We start from the raw sequence: 19084 nt of genomic DNA, 5'->3' as shown, positions 1-19084 counted from the left end.
GGGGGGAGGAGCCTTATACAATACCCACAATACTGACACATGTGAACACAGCTTCTGGCAAAGCTCTTTTAAAAATAAACATTTCTATTAAAAATATCACAGAGAATAAGATGTAGGGATTTGGCTTTAAGGCCGAGGCACCACGTTGTGTAACTACAACAAAATACAGTTTCTGTCCAACTGCAGGAAAAGGCTGATGGGAAAGTACGGTATTTGCCCTGGGCTATAAGCAGCATCATAAAAAGAATTTACTGATGGCCCCAAAGCACTCTGTGCTGAAGTACCCCAGACTGGGGCAGTTTTCTACTAACACAAGCACCACCCTGGGGTATTAGGTCAGTGCCTAACATTTGGCACCCCCCTAGTGATTTATGCTTTATATTATATACAATATATTATTAATTCATAAACTGCCCACTAGAAAGACCTGTAATCTAACTCGTCTACCCCTTAACTGATAAGTCTAAGACAACCAATAGCCAGTCATGTCCAGTAGCAATGAGGGTCACTTTTATCATATCACTTAAAGGAGAACTAAACCCTAAATACAAATACAACTAGACATGCCTGTATTAATACACTGCACCAGCCTAAAGGATCAGCATCTCTATAGTAGTAATGATCCCGGTACGTCACAGTTATCACAGGGGGTCACCACACTGGAACCTGTTAGAAGTGTCAGCGACACTGCACGTGCTCAGTGGGCTCTGGGGCAGCTGCTGAGAAGCTAAGCTTAGGGGGCGTCACAAATGATCAAGCAGAGAATGTCTGTCAAATAGCGCGAGGCTACAGGGCCGGTTATTAATTGATGATGCTGACTGCACTGGTTCCAGAGCTGCCATGTACTAATAATCTGTATTACTAATCAGCAGGGTCGGACTGGGCCGCCGGGACACCGGGAGAAATCCCAGTCAGCCCGACCCTTGCTGGCGCTCCCCCTGCCCGACAGTTTACGCACGCTCAAAGGAGGGGAGGGGGACCCTGCGGGTGGTTAGGGGGGCCCCTGCGGGGGGGTTTAGGAGACGTGGTTGGTGGGGGCACCTGCAGGGCCCCTGGGACAGGAGCCCCGGTGGGCCCTGCACCCCCCAGTCCGACCCTGCTAATCAGCCTTATATTGTGGTATTTTTATTCTATATATACAGTATTTTGTGAGTCCAGTAAGTGCCAGCAGCACAGAGTATGTGCAGGGAATCAGCAGAAGAGAAGATGGGGGGCTACTGGGGGAATTTTTGGGGGCACAGATCTTCCCGGCTGGTACAGGACCCCAAAACATAATGTACAATATTATTTCTTTAGTTAGGCCTTTAGTAAAACACACTTCTAGAATTTCACACCTGGGCACCATTGGCCCCTCACTTTATTATTTTCACATATTTAAAATACATGATGTCAATTCTGGCCCCCCCTATGGGTGTGGGGTTGGGGGGGGGGGCAATAATCTCAAGAGGAAGGGAGAGAGGAAACTGCTGATACAATGTAACTCTGAGCTCTCCCTGGCTCCGCCCACACTCCCTGCACACGGAAGGCTGTGTCAAATGAAAGTGAAAGTAGATGCACAGAGCTGGGTGTGAGTGGGGGGAGGCAGATCGGTGACACTCGGGCCCCATGGCCCCCCCAACAATGCAGAGGAGGCCCCGATACAGCCGGACACATCCCTTAATCTTGTGGGTTCTGCTGATCTCTCTCTCACTGCCGGGAACAGGTAGGTTCACCTCGGGCCGCACTTTGGGCCCAGAACTGCACAGTGTGATTGGCTGACAGTGAGGAAATAATTTTAACTGTTCGTTTCCTAAATGTCATTAAAAGCTGAGCTGCTGTTCTGTTTTATTCAGAGTCAGAATCACTTTGCAGCTTCAGGGGCATGGGGCTTTATTTCTATAGAGCTTTGGGGGCTTTGGGCTGGTACAGGGGCTCAAACCCCACAGCTAAACATTTCTAGCCTTTTTTTTAGGCTTTAGTTTCCCTTTAAGTGAGGGCACAGCTGGGTAGATAAGGGGGTGCTCACTCGCATTCATGGGATGGACAATTCTGAGTTTTTGATCAGAGAAGCCAGAAAATAGTGACTGGGGGTACAAACAAAATGTTTAATGATGCCATAGGGGGCTGTATGTATCTGCCATAGGGGGCTGTATGTATCTGCCATAGGGGGCTGTATGTATCTGCCATAGGGGGCTGTATGTATCTGCCATAGGGGGCTGTATGTATCTGCCATAGGGGGCTGTATGTATCTGCCATAGGGGGCTGTATGTATCTGCCACAGGGGGCTGTATGTATCTGCCATAGGGGGCTGTATGTATCTGCCATAGGGGGCTGTATGTATCTGCCATAGGGGGCTGTATGTATCTGCCATAGGGGGCTGTATGTATCTGCCATAGGGGGCTGTATGTATCTGCCACAGGGGGCTGTATGTATCTGCCATAGGGGGCTGTATGTATCTGCCATAGGGGGCTGTATGTATCTGCCACAGGGGGCTGTATGTATCTGCCACAGGGGGCTGTATGTATCTGCCATAGGGGGCTGTATGTATCTGCCATAGGGGGCTGTATGTATCTGCCACAGGGGGCTGTATGTATCTGCCACAGGGGGCTGTATGTATCTGCCACAGGGGGCTGTATGTATCTGCCACAGGGGGCTGTATGTATCTGCCACAGGGGGCTGTATGTATCTGCCACAGGGGGCTGTATGTATCTGCCATAGGGGGCTGTATGTATCTGCCATAGGGGGCTGTATGTATCTGCCATAGGGGGCTGTATGTATCTGCCATAGGGGGCTGTATGTATCTGCCATAGGGGGCTGTATGTATCTGCCATAGGGGGCTGTATGTATCTGCCATAGGGGGCTGTATGTATCTGCTTGAGAAGGAATAAAGGTTACGGCTAATGAACAGAATTCATGCCATCTCCTATCTATGTGGCATAACCAGGTAGTGTGGGGGTACGGGGGTAGTATGGGGGTAGTGTGGGGTACGGGGCTATGGGGGTAGTATGGGTAATGTGGGTAGTACGGGTAGTGTGGGGGTACGGGGGTAGTGTGGGGGTAGTATGGGGGTAGTATGGTTAGTATGGGTAGTGTGGGTAGTATGGGGGTAGTATGGGTAGTGGGGGTAGTATGGGGGTAGTATGGGTAGTATGGGGGTAGTGTGGGTAGTATGGGGGTAGTATGGGGGGTATGGGTAGTGTGGGTAGTATGGGGGTAGTGTGGGTAGTATGGGTAGTGTGGGTAGCATGGGGGTAGTGGGGGTAGTATGGGTAGTGGGGGTAGTATGGGTAGTGGGGGTAGTATGGGTAGTGTGGGTAGTATGGGGGTAGTATGGGTAGTATGGGTAGTGTGGGTAGTATGGGTAGTATGGGGGTAGTATGGGGGTAGTATGGGGGTAGTATGGGGTAGTATGGGGGTAGTGTGGGTAGTATGGGTAGTATGGGTAGTGTGGGTAGTATGGGTAGTATGGGTAGTATGGGTAGTATGGGGGTAGTATGGGGGTAGTATGGGTAGTATGGGGGTAGTGTGGGTAGTATGGGTAGTATGGGTAGTATGGGTAGTATGGGTAGTATGGGGGTAGTTATGGGGGTAGTATGGGTAGTATGGGGGTAGTGTGGGTAGTATGGGTAGTATGGGTAGTATGGGGGTAGTGTGGGTAGTATGGGGGTAGTATGGGTAGTGTGGGTAGTATGGGGGTAGTATGGGTAGTGTGGGTAGTATGGGGGTAGTATGGGGGTAGTGTGGGTAGTATGGGGTAGTATGGGGGTAGTATGGGGGTAGTATGGGGGTAGTATGGGTAGTATGGGGGTAGTGTGGGTAGTATGGGGGTAGTATGGGTAGTATGGGGGTAGTGTGGGTAGTATGGGGGTATGGGGTAGTATAGGTAGTGTGGGTAGTATGGGGGTAGTATGGGGGTAGTATGGCTAGTATGGGGGTAAATTACTATTCCTCTCTGTAGCTTTTTGCCTTCCTTATGGGACAGAGGCGAGGTGCTCATGGCTGAAACCACCTTCAAATATTGGCGGAATCATCAAAACTGTAAAAAACACAGAAATGCTGCAATTAGTTGAGAGAAGAGAAGGAAATGTAACAATGTATTTATTTCATTTGTGCAGATTCTCTGGGGGTTGAAACAAGTGACGTTCCCATTAAATCCCTGAGGAACCAGGAAGTATTTATCCCATGTACAGTAACGGATTATGGTGCTGGGGATCTGGATCCAAAGCTTCTCTCTGTTCAGTGGACAAAGACAACCTTGGGTGGAACCAAAGAACAAGTTTATATTTTTTCATCTGGGACTCCCACCCCCACCCGGCCCGGATCCTACATATCAGACCGGGACCTTATAACCGGCAATGTGGGGCTTCACTTACCCCGGGTTCAGTTCACAGATGAAGGAGAATATACCTGCACTGTCATTTATACCCCTAATAAAGCCGTGGGAAGTCTGTTCTGCAGGTAGCGGGTAAGTGGCTTTTATTTACTGTCTATGAACAAAATAAAGGGAGGTCTGGGGAATTGGTTAGTTAGTTGGTTAGTGCCAAGACACAGTTGTATTTATATATTACATTCTCAGTACAACTAATGAAAATCACACATCAATACATTGCCTAAATTGATCCAATAGATAGTCTTTATGGTTAAAAGGTTATGACAAATTATTATTTTGATTTCATACTTTCTACCTCACTAGAGATAGGATCACTAGAGACAATGAGCTCCGTATAAACATCCCCCTCCCTTCACACTTTTGTTGTAACCATTTATCTTGTACCCACAGCCCATTTGACTTTTTAAGGTTTAGTTTTCCTTTATAGTCCTGATGCTGGATGGTTATAGTCATTTCACACAAGTTGGATCTGCCAGTATTGGTTTCTATGCATTAATAAGTCATGGAATCTGGTCTGATCCCTCAGTGGGTACCAGTATGATCCCCGGCTGTTATACTGCTGAGCCAATGTGTATTTCTTTGTTCTGAGCAGTTGGTTATTTTTATATATAATAATGTTTTCAATTTTATTTTATTTTGTGTTCAGTGCAACCAACAGGCAGTTTGCAGTCTGTTCCAAGTAGCGTCCTGCTTGGAACAGAGAAGACAGTTCAATGCGCAGTCGGTGGGTTTTACCCCAAAGATATAACAATTCAATGGATGAAATGGCTCAGTGAGACCAACTGCATCTCGCTGGATAAGGGAAGCTGCACGGGGGAAACGTCTGGGAATGGGGACGGGACATTCAACGTCACAAGTCAGCTCTCCATAAAGCCTTCCCTGGAGGATGATGGGAGAAGGTATTATTGTATCATTAAGCACCGGTCCCTGGATACAGAACTGAAATTGGATTTCACTCTCTCAGTAACAGGTCAGTTCTGATAATGATAATTGTGTTTATTCCCATGTGTGAGTTACTGGGAGCTGCTCCGTAGCTTTATACTGGGGGGGAATGAGGGGTCGCTGAGCTGCTTCAGTCCGGCACTGTCTGTTATAGACCCGGGAATATCACTTTGCGCCAAATGTTCTAGGTTTTAACCTAAAATCACCTCTTTGAAAGACAAACAAGGCAAAGTGCATGTGGAAGGGACAGAGTTCTAGCTACTGACCCGAGTGTGTCCTGTTCCAGCACCGCCCCTGCACCCCCAGGTAAACGTACCCATTTCATCCTGACGCATATATATATACACAGTATATTACTGACTAAATGGATCTGTAAGTCTGATTGAAATAAGGAATTATTGCCTTAAAAATACACAGTTATTGAATAACTGGGTACCTCGTACCCCAAAAACTGTATCATGGAACCCTCTCATGTGATTCTCTGTGCACAGTGGCCCCAATGTGAATAATCAAAGAGCCCAAACTCAAGGGCACATTATCCCTCGCAGTACAATGTTTATATACAATTTCTCTCAAAGCCCCTCAGACCAGAAGGAGCAGCACCTCCTGAACTAAAACCGGGGGCAAATCTACTGTGTCACAGCCCTGGCCTGTTCCCCCTGTAAAGATAGGATGGAGGGTAAATAGCTGCCCCCCCCCTCAAAAAAACCTGAACTCACTGATGCCCCCTACACTATTATCACTTACCCCAGCACTGAAACATCTCCACTTTACTGTGTCTCAGCAGCGCTATTCACCCCCTGTTCTCTCCGTTGGCTATTTGCCCTCTCCGTCTCTGTAGGCCAAGGGTAACTTTTGAGGGAGGCTCATACAAGTCAGTGCATTTTTCTGTAGCCTAGAACCGAACCTGGAAACCAGAACCCTGTGTCATCCAACCAAATACCAACAGCCCCTCTCCAGCTCTGCTCCCTGCACCATTCTCCTCGGTATCTAGTTACAGTTCAGCCAAAGCCTCAGGGATTGGAGGGGGGCATTGATCTGAATAAAATGATTGGGTACAATAATCACATGAGTGACACCGCTGACTGGCGGCTGCAGAACAAAGTGATGGGATTAATGGTTATTTTATGTCCTTACAGAGCCCCCCCCTGAAGATAAGACGACTGCCCCAGTTGTGATTACAGTATGCGTTTTACTAATAACTCTAGGTCTCTTCTACTTTCTCTACTGGAAATTCCTTAAGAAAGGTAAGAGAAATAAAGTCTAATCCTTCCTACAATTTGGGGGGTCTATAAACTGTACCCTGATCCTGCTCAGTCTGTGCGGGGGGAGACATTAATCATTATACAATAATCAATGATACTGACAGCTTCCAAAGTGTAAGGAGTAGAAATTGTTTATAACAGATATTGTATAATACATTTATTATGGGTAAATAGGGCTATTTCCATTCCAGTCATTAGATGGGGATCCCCTTGAAGAGGTTCTAGAGCAGCTGCTTTCACTCTCAGTCCTGTCGGTCTTTTCTATATTATTGTTACTGCCCATACAGTGCTCTGCCGCCCATATTATTACTTAGTTTAATTGTATCCATTGCTCCTGCACTACTTACCATACTGATACAGGGTCACATTCAGTATTACCCCCTTTTGGTTGGCTTGGCTCGTATCTGTACTGGGAATCAAAATATAATTCCCAGTACCCAGAGGCACAAACAGCCCCCCCAGCCCAATAAATAGTGACTGTCTGTGGCACCTTACAGCCCCCCTGGCATTCCCAGTACCCAGAGGCACAAACAGCCCCCCCCCAGCCCAATAAATAGTGACTGTCTGTGGCACCTTACAGCCCCCCTGGCATTCCCAGTACCCAGAGGCACAAACAGCCCCCCCAGCCCAATAAATAGTGACTGTCTGTGGCACCTTACAGCCCCCCCGGCATTCCCAGTACCCACAGGCACAAACAGCCCCCCCCCCAGCCCAATAAATAGTGACTGTCTGTGGCACCTTACAGCCCCCCTGGCATTCCCAGTACCCAGAGGCACAAACAGCCCCCCCCCAGCCCAATAAATAGTGACTGTCTGTGGCACCTTACAGCCCCCCCTGGCATTCCCAGTACCCAGAGGCACAAACTGCCCCCCCCAGCCCAATAAATAGTGACTGTCTGTGGCACCTTACAGCCCCCCTGGCATTCCCAGTACCCAGAGGCACAAACTGCCCCCCCCAGCCCAATAAATAGTGACTGTCTGTGGCACCTTACAGCCCCCCTGGCATTCCCAGTACCCAGAGGCACAAACAGCCCCCCCAGCCCAATAAATAGTGACTGTCTGTGGCACCTTACAGCCCCCCTGGCATTCCCAGTACCCAGAGGCACAAACAGCCCCCCCCCCCAGCCCAATAAATAGTGACTGTCTGTGGCACCTTACAGCCCCCCCGGCATTCCCAGTACCCAGAGGCACAAACAGCCCCAAACTGTTCAGCAGCTCTTACTTGTCTTGTTTATTTGTTACAGAACCCCCCAAACTCTCTCCCATTACCGGAGCGGAACATTTGGTGCATATGAACGAGGCGACTCTCTCCTGCCCGATCTCTGGTTTCCGACCCAAACCCATCAGAATTACATTGTGGTTGCAAAGAAAAGGGGGAGAAGTGATGGAAATTGACTCCTGGGATTCTGAGGCCCAAACTGGTTCCGCTGCCCCAGTGGCGCATCACAGAGATGAGCAGCGTGTGATTATTGCGCCAGAGAGAGAGGGGTTAATGGGAAATGGGAATGTGCAGAATCTGCCCCTGGCACAGAGGGCGCTGCGAGTGGAAATGGTTCCTGTAATAACAACAAGTAAATCTCAGCGACTTTCCAACTGTCAGTGCACAATCCGTATAACCCCCGACATAGAGGAAGATGATGGGGCAGAACTGACTGTGAGGGTCACTCACTCTGCCCTGAGGGGCCCCATCTCTAAGTCCTGTTGGCTGGAGGTCAGGGGAGGTAAGTGGGTTTTATTGTTGGCCTAAAATAAAAGACCTTTTCTAAGGAATTTGTAGTTTCAGATGTGTCAGTATTAATAACAATTCACTTGTACTGAATGTAAATGAATAATGTAACAGTGAGACTGGGGGCAAATGGGGGGGCAAATAGCAGCTTTCAACCGGAAGCCATTTTTCCCTCTGACTTGATTAGTGACATTTAAATCTGCAATCGGCATATGTGCCCTGTAAAGTCCATGCAATGAAGAATGCAGGCTTACACAGGCAGAATTTATTTTCATAAACAAAAGTCCTGCTTGGATTGAGCCCTTTAATGGTTAAGCTGAGCTCAGGAGAGGAGGTTAGGAGAAAAAACATGCACAGCTAGAGCAGAGTTTCTATGGAAACCAACAGTGCCATCTCTTCATTGGCTGATTGGAGGGCGTGTTTGGAAACCTGGTTGAGAAGAACTGAGCATGCTCAGTAGCCGACAGCCAAAGTCAATTCCTAAGGGGGGGGGGGGGGCGAGCGAGTTACAGGAGGAGAAGGAAATCCAAGTGATTAAGGGGGTGTTGCAGCCTCACTATTAACCTCTGGCAATCCCTCCCCACTAGTCCTTTATAAAGGTTGAAGAAAAAAAAATTATAGATGCAAGAGAATTGACCAGTGAGAATTCTTATTCGATTCCCAGCACTATATCAGCCATTTAGATATTATCTTACATATAGAGATAATTATATAAGTTTTTTCCCTTCATTAAATGGAACAGGAACCAGGGGGATCTAAAAATTTAATCCTGGAGGGATTCCCATAAATGACACCGGCCAAATGATCCCATTGGCTCAGAGACACAGGTGCATCATGGGTACAGGTACATATAAACTAGTGCCGCCCTATTATACACATTGGGTTACAGCACATCATATTCAAACTTAAATTAAGAAGATAATTGTTGCATTTTCTAAACAAAAAATGCTTCTAGATTTTAGCATTCTCCAAGCCCTATGTTCCCTATGTGGGAGGGGTATATGGTGCTGTCACTTTATGGTATATGAGTGATAGAATCAGCCTATTTTTATGTTTAATTAAGAATATAATGTATATAAATAATGGCACTGAACTCAGTGTCTGTAAGTTCTGCCGGTGTTTCTATCCTGTGTAACAAGGGGGAAAGAAAAGTCCCACAATAAGGATTCAGCTAAAGTCTCTCCCCAAGCTCAAAGTGCCAGACAGGACTGTGATTGGTTGGCCTGTATGCATGTAGGGAACAGGCAGAGACTAGAGCAAGCAGGCAGGGGAAAGAAGAATATTGGGAGTCGCTCCCTAAGCTCAGTGACATCAGCCAAGAGCAGACTGAGCATGTGCAGTAGTTGGGCAAAAGATGGAGAGCTACTGGGGGCATCTTCAGGGGCATGGTGCTTTATTTCTATAGAGCTTTGGTGCCGTTGGGCTGGTACAGGGGCTCAAACCCCACAGCTAAACATTTCTAGCCATATTCTTTTTTAGGCTTTAGTTTCCGTTTAATATATTGTTGTGATTTTATTTCCTCAGTTAAACCCAAACTATCAAAGATCGTATTCCCGCTCCGTATCCTCCATGAAGAACCCGTGACTCTGACCTGCCCCATCAATGGGTTCAAGCCAAAGCCGCTCTCTGTTACTTGGCTGAAAGTGGATCCAATGGGTCGGGAAACAGAACTTCTGTGCTGGGATCGGGGTTCAACCGACATCCGTGATCCCCAATATTCCCATCAGCTGGCGGAGAATGAGAGAGAACATAGAGAAGAAGAAGACAACGATCACATTAACTATTTCCTAAGCAACGTGACCCTGAAGCCCACAGTGAGGGGGGATCACGGGGCTCAGTACGTCTGTAGGACTCACCATTACGCCACAGGGGAAAGGGCAGAGAAACGTATGGAAATGCAGGTTTTAGGTAAGTACTTATAAACCATGTGTATTGTCTGTTGTATTGCTCTTACATACAGTATAATAGTATATAATATCATTGTAGATAAAAATAACTTCTAAAGAGGTGTTACTGCTTCTGTGTGTCTGTGTGGTCTCTCTGCCAGGCGGCTGTCTCATATCTCCTAGGCTGCTGTCTCATATCTCCTAGGCTGCTGTCTCATATATCTCCTAGGCTGCTGTCTCATATATCTCCTAGGCTGCTGTCTCATATATCTCCTAGGCTGCTGTCTCATATCTCCTAGGCTGCTGTCTCATATATCTCCTAGGCTGCTGTCTCATATATCTCCTAGGCTGCTGTCTCATATATCTCCTAGGCTGCTGTCTCATATATCTCCTAGGCTGCTGTCTCATATCTCCTAGGCTGCTGTCTCATATATCTCCTAGGCTGCTGTCTCATATCTCCTAGGCTGCTGTCTCATATATCTCCTAGGCTGCTGTCTCAAATCTCCTAGGGCTGCTGTCTCATATATCTCCTAGGGCTGCTGTCTCATATCTCCTAGGCTGCTGTCTCATATATCTCCTAGGCTGCTGTCTCATATATCTCCTAGGCTGCTGTCTCATATATCTCCTAGGCTGCCTGTCTCATATCTCCTAGGCTGCTGTCTCATATATCTCCTAGGCTGCTGTCTCATATCTCCTAGGCTGCTGTCTCATATATCTCCTAGGCTGCTGTCTCATATATCTCCTAGGCTGCTGTCTCATATATCTCCTAGGCTGCTGTCTCATATATCTCCTAGGCTGCTGTCTCATATATCTCCTAGGCTGCTGTCTCATATCTCCTAGGCTGCTGTCTCATATATCTCCTAGGCTGCTGTCTCATATCTCCTAGGCTGCTGTCTCATATATCTCCTAGGCTGCTGTCTCATATTTGTTACTTGTCTCTTGTCTGGGTCTCAGCCTGGTCACATGACTCTGTGTCTCTCCCCCTATATATTTATATATATATATATATATATATATATATATATATATATATATATATATATATATATATATATATATATATATATATATATATAAATATATATCTTTCCTTGACAGTACTCACCACTCCCAAAACACACGCCATGTGCTCACCAGAAATAAATCCATATAATCTTATATATATATTAGGGATGCACCAAATCCAGCCTTTTTTTGGGGGATTTGGTTTTGGCCGAAACCACGATCCCGGCCGAACCGAATCCGAATCATAATTATCATAAATTAGCATATGCTAATTAGCATTCGGAAGTGTTAAATGGTTGGGGGGGGGGATTATTTAACCCTTCCCAGCTCGGATTCGGTTCGGGATTGGGATGGGTTCGGGGGGAGGTTCGGTGCATCCCTAATATATATATATATATAAGCCACACAGTGGCCTTTTTGGACTTTCTGGTATTTCCAGTTTGGATAGCACATACGTGACTTGTGTCAGGTTAGATGTTTATAATATAATTTATATCAGGTTCTGACATTAAAGAAGGAAATTGATGCCCCACGTGAGCTTTGCTGTCACTGCCCCCAACAGCCCCTGTATGTGTATAGGGGGCTACTGTTTGTGTATCCAGCAGAGGATTATGGACATATACCAGCCTTGTACCCTGGGAGACCCTGTGTCATTAGACCCCTGTGTTACTATAACCGGGTTCCTGTGTCAGGAGTTGGGATTTTGGTTGGGCAAGTTACAGTACTGTACGGCACCCAGGCACATTAGTAGAATTAATTTGGCTAAATGTTGTCAGCAAATGAGCCCTGTTAGTTTCCTGCGTTGCTAATACCTGAGCTGAAGAGAAACCAGAGGGCAGGCGGAAGGGGCTGTTTATTTAATTATTTGGGAATTTCTTTTTATTTAGGTAACTACTAATTAACTGAATGTTTTTTCCTGTGTTTAGCTGTCCCAGAGTTGGGCCCCATACAGTCAGCCCCAGAGATTCTATACGTTGGGGAAGAGATGACGTTATCCTGCAGAATCCATTCCTCCCACCCAGAACCCCGGGGAGTTCGCTGGTATAAGGAGGGTGAGCGCTTGGGATCACACAATGACCCAATACTCCCTAATGCCAGCGGGTTGTTCCATGGTACCAGCCGTGCCACATACAGGCCCAGTGTGAGGGACATTGGGAAGAGCTTCTGGTGTGAGGTCTCTCATGAGAGTCTCCAACATCCTAAATGTGTTTCCTGGGAACTGAAACATCTGAGTAAGTAGCACCTGGTCCCTTTCATCCTATCAGGGGGGCTTTTATTTTTATTACATAACCTCTTATATAACCTATCAGGAACGTAAAGAAGTTTAGTGGGGAGAAATAGTTTGGGGAGTGGCCCTAAATCTAAGGTTTATTTGCTGCCAGTGGGATCCGTGGTTCATCCTCTCAATGGTGCTTGTGTTTATGTTACAGTAAGTGAGCCGAGGGTAAGTGATATAGAGTGTCACCCTGAGGCCCCTGAGTGCAACCAACCTGCAACCTTATCCTGCGCTATAGAGAATTATTATCCTAAAGTCCTCACCATCCAATGGTATCGGGGGCTGGAACCCATCTCTCCTCATAATGATCCAGCAGCCGCCAAGGAAGACCCGGAATCAGGACTTTTCTCCAGAACCTCAGAAATACAGATCATTCCCACTATTACTGACCATGGGACAGAATTCTACTTGGAAATAACTCACGGCACAAAGATCACCAAGAAGACGATCTGTATGAGCCTAAAAGGTATTTATCATTGGATCTTTATGTCCCTAGAAGATGTAGAAGGAGTTGAAGATCTGAGTAATAGGGACTGGGGGCAAATACACAGTGTGAGGCAAATATATGGGGTTTGTATAGACAATGTGCTTCGTCGCAGGGCAGGCAAGGCTGTGTGTGTGTGGGGGGGGGGGGGCGGGTACCATAAAGGTACAGGAAGGTTGAAGCTCCATTTACAGAATTTTTGGGTCAGAACTTGAGAACTGAGGATCTATAACCGCCTATAAATTCCTGCGCATTTCTCTTAAACCTTAATGTGCAGGTAAGTGGCTGTAACATAATAGGGATACAAAAGATTTACAAATCAGAATAAACCAATAAATGCCTTTTCTGTTTGAATGGAAAGTGGTATCCCCCGTGGCACCTCCCACCCACCCACAATTACGGAGTGATCAGGTGACACAGCACATCCAATAACCAATGAGTGCCGCTCCAGGGCCACAAATCATTTTAGGGCATGGGTGATCTCCTTGCTGGCTCTCAAAAATAGGGCCACAAATCCTTTCTGATATCCTTTTCTTTTCTTCTATACTTCCAACATGGTGGCCAAGGGCTACTTGGTACAATACTCAGGGGCCACTTAATGGCACTTTGGTAGTTGCTCTATTACAAACAGTGGGTGCAACATTCACACGTGAGATATAAATTGTGTTGTTGGTGTCACCGATGTACAGTAAGTTCAGCATCACATTCCCTGCGGTGGGTCGGTACCACCGTGCCATAAACAACCACATATATTTTGCCCATTTGGGCCCAGTCCCTCTCGTACGGCTCCTTCATACTGTTTGAAAAGATGGGGCTAATCGTTTGGGGAATTGAATCCAGATCAATCACCATTGTTTGTTATTTCAGGGCTGCCGGTGGTTAAAGAGATAACTTGCAATAAGTACCCCCCAAAATATGGAGAAGCCCTAACCCTAAGCTGCGAGGTGATTGGATGCAGCGCCCGAGACATCACAGCGGAATGGCGAGAGGGCAATAATCCCATAAAGAGAGAAATGGAAGCAAAGACCCAAATAGATAGAGATTCGGTCACATTCCTCCTCACACTGACGCCCACAGCAGAGCATCATGGGAAATTATTCACCTGCCTGATAAAGCACAAGGACCTACCCCAGCCCATTAGGAAGATTATCTGCCTGAAGCTGCTGGGTAAGTGCTCGTTTTTAGTAGAAGGTTTCATTGAACCTATTGTTTACCTGCACTAGAGTGAAGCTGACTGGGTGATGCATTTAAATGGAATCAGCATTCTCATTGGTCAGTTCTTCTGCATTTATAATGAGGTTTTTGATCAGCAGAATTCTCATTGGTCAATTTTCTTGCATCTATAATTATGTTTTTAGGCAACTTCTATAGCAAAACTAGGGGGCGCAGTGGGACAGTGTAATGGTTGGGGTTACAGACCCTTTAAGAATTTCTCAGGACAGTCACATGTCATTCCCATCACCAGCAGAAAGTGGGTGCTACCAGGACACCCCTAATGGCAACCACATATATATAAATCCATTTCTAGGTACTATACTCAAGTGAGTAATATCCCCCGTATTTCTATATAATAATGGCTTACAAATGCCCACAGGTTTATTGCTTTCCCTCCGGGTTGTTCCCTCTCAATGATATAAATGTTATTATTTACAGCTGAAGCAGTTGGAGAAAAGAAGGAACTAGAACCCCCAGTGGATACAGCAGAGGAGCCCCAAGTGGGGGAGATTGAGTGTGTGACCCCCCCCAGCCCCAGGGAGGGAGAGGCCGTTACCCTTCAGTGCATCATTAGAGGGCAAGATGTGCAACATGGAGACTTCTCCTGGAGTGACGGGATGTTCCCCATTGATGAAAGCCAAATAGACAACTCCAACCTCCCTGATGGCTCCGGCTGTATCTCCAGGGTCACCTTCACTCCTGATGATGGGCAAATCAGCTTTGAGGCCACGTTTAACATAGTAACCACGGAGAGAACCTACCAACTCCCATGGGTGTGAGACTTGTTATGGGCTACTGGCACCTTCCAGTATCTCTATGGCACAAAGTGCTGCAATGAAACAAACTGTTCCTTTGGGAGAACAGATGGTGCAAGTACAATGTACAGGACTGCAGTTCCATGAACCTGTTTGTGGGAATGGGGGTGACTAACAGATTTTGCACCTAAACAGACACCTCAAAAGCCCAATTTTTACACCAAATATAACAGGGCTGCAGCATTGAGTGCGTAATACATAAACACTGGAATGTGTTTCTTTATTACGCACTCAATGCTGCAGCCGATCCCCAACCCCAACTTCTAAAGCAGCGATCCCCAACCCCAACTTCTAAAGCAGTGATCCCCAACCCCAACTTCTAAAGCAGCGATCCCCAACCCCAACTTCTAAAGCAGCGATGCCCAACTTCTAAAGCAGCGATCCCCAACTTCTAAAGCAGCGATCCCCAACCCCAACTTCTAAAGCAGCGATCCCCAACCCCAACTTCTAAAGCAGCGATCCCCAACCCCAACTTCTAAAGCAGCGATCCCCAACCCCAACTTCTAAAGCAGCGATGCCCAACTTCTAAAGCAGCGATCCCCAACTTCTAAAGCAGCGATCCCCAACCCCAACTTCTAAAGCAGCGATCCCCAACCCCAACTTCTAAAGCAGCGATCCCCAACCCCAACTTCTAAAGCAGCGATCCCCAACCCCAACTTCTAAAGCAATAATCCCCAACCCCAACTTCTAAAGCAGCGATCCCCAACCCCAACTTCTAAAGCAGCGATCCCCAACCCCAACTTCTAAAGCAGCGATCCCCAACCCCAACTTCTAAAGCAGCGATGCCCAACTTCTAAAGCAGCGATGCCCAACTTCTAAAGCAGCGATCCCCAACTTCTAAAGCAGCGATCCCCAACCCCAACTTCTAAAGCAGCGATCCCCAACCCCAACTTCTAAAGCAGCGATCCCCAACCCCAACTTCTAAAGCAGCGATCCCCAACCCCAACTTCTAAAGCAATAATCCCCAACCCCAACTTCTAAAGCAGCGATCCCCAACCCCAACTTCTAAAGCAGCGATCCCCAACCCCAACTTCTAAAGCAGCGATCCCCAACTTCTAAAGCAATGATCCCCAACCCCAACTTCTAAAGCAGCGATCCCCAACCCCAACTTCTAAAGCAGCGATCCCCAACACCAACTTCTAAAGCAGCGATCCCCAACCCCAACTTCTAAAGCAATGATCCCCAACCCCAACTTCTAAAGCAATGATCCCCAACCCCAACTTCTAAAGCAACTTCTAAAGCAGCGATCTCCAACTTCTAAAGCAGTGATCCCCAACTTCTAAAGCAGTGATCCCCAACCTCAATTTTTTAAAGCACTGATCCCCAATTAGTGGCTTTGGGGCAACATTTCTGACTAACTCAGCCTCCTGTATGTTGCCAGTCTACATTGAGCTTCCAAATAGCCAATCACAGCCCTTACTTGGCACCTCCAGGAACTTTTTTTCCACCTTGTGTTGCTCCTCAGCCCTTGAATGTCGCTCAAATGTCAGAAAGGTTGGGGACCCCCATTCTAAAGTGTGGGGTATGACTAAGAGATCCAGTAATCCTTTGGGGGTTAAGGGTACCTACAAATGTGGTAAGAAAAGGGGCAGTGTTCATATGTAGCCCCTAAGAAGCTGAATGTTGAAGGTACATCTATTGCCAACCATTTTATCAATTGTCACTATGTTTATGTCGTATATCTTTTAATATGTCCATGTTTGAAATGTTATGTTGGGGGAACCATCAGAGCGGTGGGCACGGGGATTAGTGAACACCAGGCAGGTAGATAGTACAACAGTGTTAGTGGATTTGCCCTTTATTGGAGTTAATCTGAATTTTATTATTGCCAAGATCGCCTATTCTCTAAGTGTCCATGTAAGTAGGGAAAATGTAGCAACTTGTAGAGTGGATTTGCCCTCACTGTGCGTTTGCACCAACGCTCCCGCTTCTGACACGCGCAAGTCATGTGTGATGACATCATGGTGCGACTAGAAATATGGATTTTGTTAGTGATTTCATGTCTTTTGATATTTTGCTCTTGAATAAGTGAGACGGGTATCACGTGAAACGCGTCGAGCTGCACTTTGATATGACTGCTTTATGCATTTAGCAGTTGTGAGCAGCCGCCAATGTACAGGGTTTGTACTTTTAAATAAACGGTTTTGCACCATGTTGTGTTCCCTTCTCCCCATCGCTGCCGGGGCTCAGTAACCTCAGCGCACCTTGGCCACAAAGTCATTTATTGTTTGGCATTTGCTACTTTGGGTCCGGTGAGCGCACACTTACCGTACGGTGTCAGCACATTTATTGTGATTGCCCTTTACATAAATCGTTTTTCTGGCCTTGAAAGTTGTAGAAATGCGACATGGTATAAATTCGAACTAAACTCGATCATTGCTGTATTTATAAAATGTCACGATAACGCTTGAATCGTTCGTACGGAAATGTTGAGTTTCCATCCGAAAATCCCACATTGGAAGTATCGTTAAAATTGAAAAATTCGAGTTTAAATGGACATTTGTTTCCATGAATCCTCTTTATTTTTCGCAAACAGGAAGTGCTCCGGCGGCCATTTTAGGAGCATTGGCGCTCATTCTTAGAAAACAATAATATAATAATAACTGAAAACAATGAGGGGATTAACTTCCCCTTGAAAACATGTGAAATTTAACTAAAAATTAATAAATCATGAATTATGCGAGTTATTTTCCAAAAACTCGAAAATAACAAAAAATCGAGTTCTGGCAAAACCCATTCATAAATCTCGATATTATCTAGAAGTAAGAAAAAATCCGACTGTTTCTCAAAATTGCTTAGTGAATGTGCCCCTGGGGGGGTATTACTGGCTCAATGCACTATTTTGGTTTTGTTTCCTTCTCTTCCGTCTTGTCCTGTCCCAGCGCTTCTCAAGCCCAATCAGAGGGGTTTTATCAAGTGGCGGCTGCAAGCAACTTTTCCCTGGCAGTTCTCTAGTTGCCCGGGGGGGGGGCAGGATTCCCTTGTGTATAAAATAGGAAATTACAATGTGTTTCGTATTTTTGCACCCCACTTGCTGGAGGAGTGATGTGCTGGGGGGGGGGGGTCTGAGGTGCAGGGAGGCCTCATTGGGTGTAGATAAGGGAAAGCAGGAAAGCGAGAGGTAAAGTGAGAGGCAGGACTAGGGTAATTAGGGGATCAGGGTAGTTAGGGGATCAGGGTAGTTAGGGGATTAGGGTAGCTAGGGGATCAGGGTAGCTAGGGGATTAGGGTAGCTAGGGGATCAGGGTAGTTAGGGGATCAGGGTAGTTAGGGGATCAGGGTAGCTAGGGGATTAGGGTAGCTAGGGGATCAGGGTAGTTAGGAGATCAGGGTAGTTAGGAGATCAGGGTAGTTAGGAGATCAGGGCAGATGGGGCACGTACCTCTGTAGGGGGGCAGAAGGGGCACGTACCTCTGTAGGGGGCAGATGGGGCATGTACCTCTGTAGGGGGAGGCAGATGGGGCATGTACCTCTGTAGGGGGAGGCAGATGGGGCATGTACCTCTGTAGGGGGAGGCAGATGGGGCACGTACCTCTGTAGGGGGGCAGATGGGGCATGTACCTCTGTAGGGGGGCAGATGGGGCACGTACCTCTGTAGGGGGAGGCAGATGGGGCACGTACCTCTGTAGGGGGGGCAGATGGGGCACGTACCTCTGTAGGGGGGGCAGATGGGGCACGTACCTCTGTAGGGGGGCAGATGGGGCACGTACCTCTGTAGGGGGAGGCAGATGGGGCACGTACCTCTGTAGGGGGGCAGATGGGGCACGTACCTCTGTAGGGGGAGGCAGATGGGGCACGTACCTCTGTAGGGGGAGGCAGATGGGGCACGTACCTCTGTAGGGGGAGGCAGATGGGGCACGTACCTCTGTAGGGGGAGGCAGATGGGGCACGTACCTCTGTAGGGGGAGGCAGATGGGGCACGTACCTCTGTAGGGGGGCAGATGGGGCACGTACCTCTGTAGGGGGGGCAGATGGGGCACGTACCTCTGTAGGGGGGGGCAGATGGGGCACGTACCTCTGTAGGGGGGGCAGATGGGGCACGTACCTCTGTAGGGGGGGGCAGATGGGGCACGTACCTCTGTAGGGGGGGCAGATGGGGCAC

At 47.3% G+C, this 19084-nt stretch overlaps 1 non-coding gene across 1 annotated transcript; it reads left to right on the top strand.

The window, feature by feature from the left end:
- Nucleotides 1-1508: 1508 nt before the first annotated feature.
- On the top strand, nucleotides 1509-16065 carry LOC100498328. The gene is made up of 10 exons (XR_004222187.1): nucleotides 1509-1702; nucleotides 4095-4444; nucleotides 5016-5339; nucleotides 6451-6558; nucleotides 7820-8296; nucleotides 9826-10209; nucleotides 12119-12424; nucleotides 12623-12934; nucleotides 13820-14119; nucleotides 14606-16065. It is a non-coding gene; the product is annotated as an uncharacterized LOC100498328 (transcript).
- The last annotated feature ends 3019 nt before the right edge of the window (nucleotides 16066-19084 follow it).

This window comes from Xenopus tropicalis, chromosome 4 (assembly GCF_000004195.4).
Source record: "Xenopus tropicalis strain Nigerian chromosome 4, UCB_Xtro_10.0, whole genome shotgun sequence".
NCBI classification, from domain to species: domain Eukaryota; kingdom Metazoa; phylum Chordata; class Amphibia; order Anura; family Pipidae; genus Xenopus; species Xenopus tropicalis.
The sequence above is the reverse complement of the archived record's forward strand: the minus strand, read 5'-3'. Positions and strand labels throughout refer to the sequence as shown.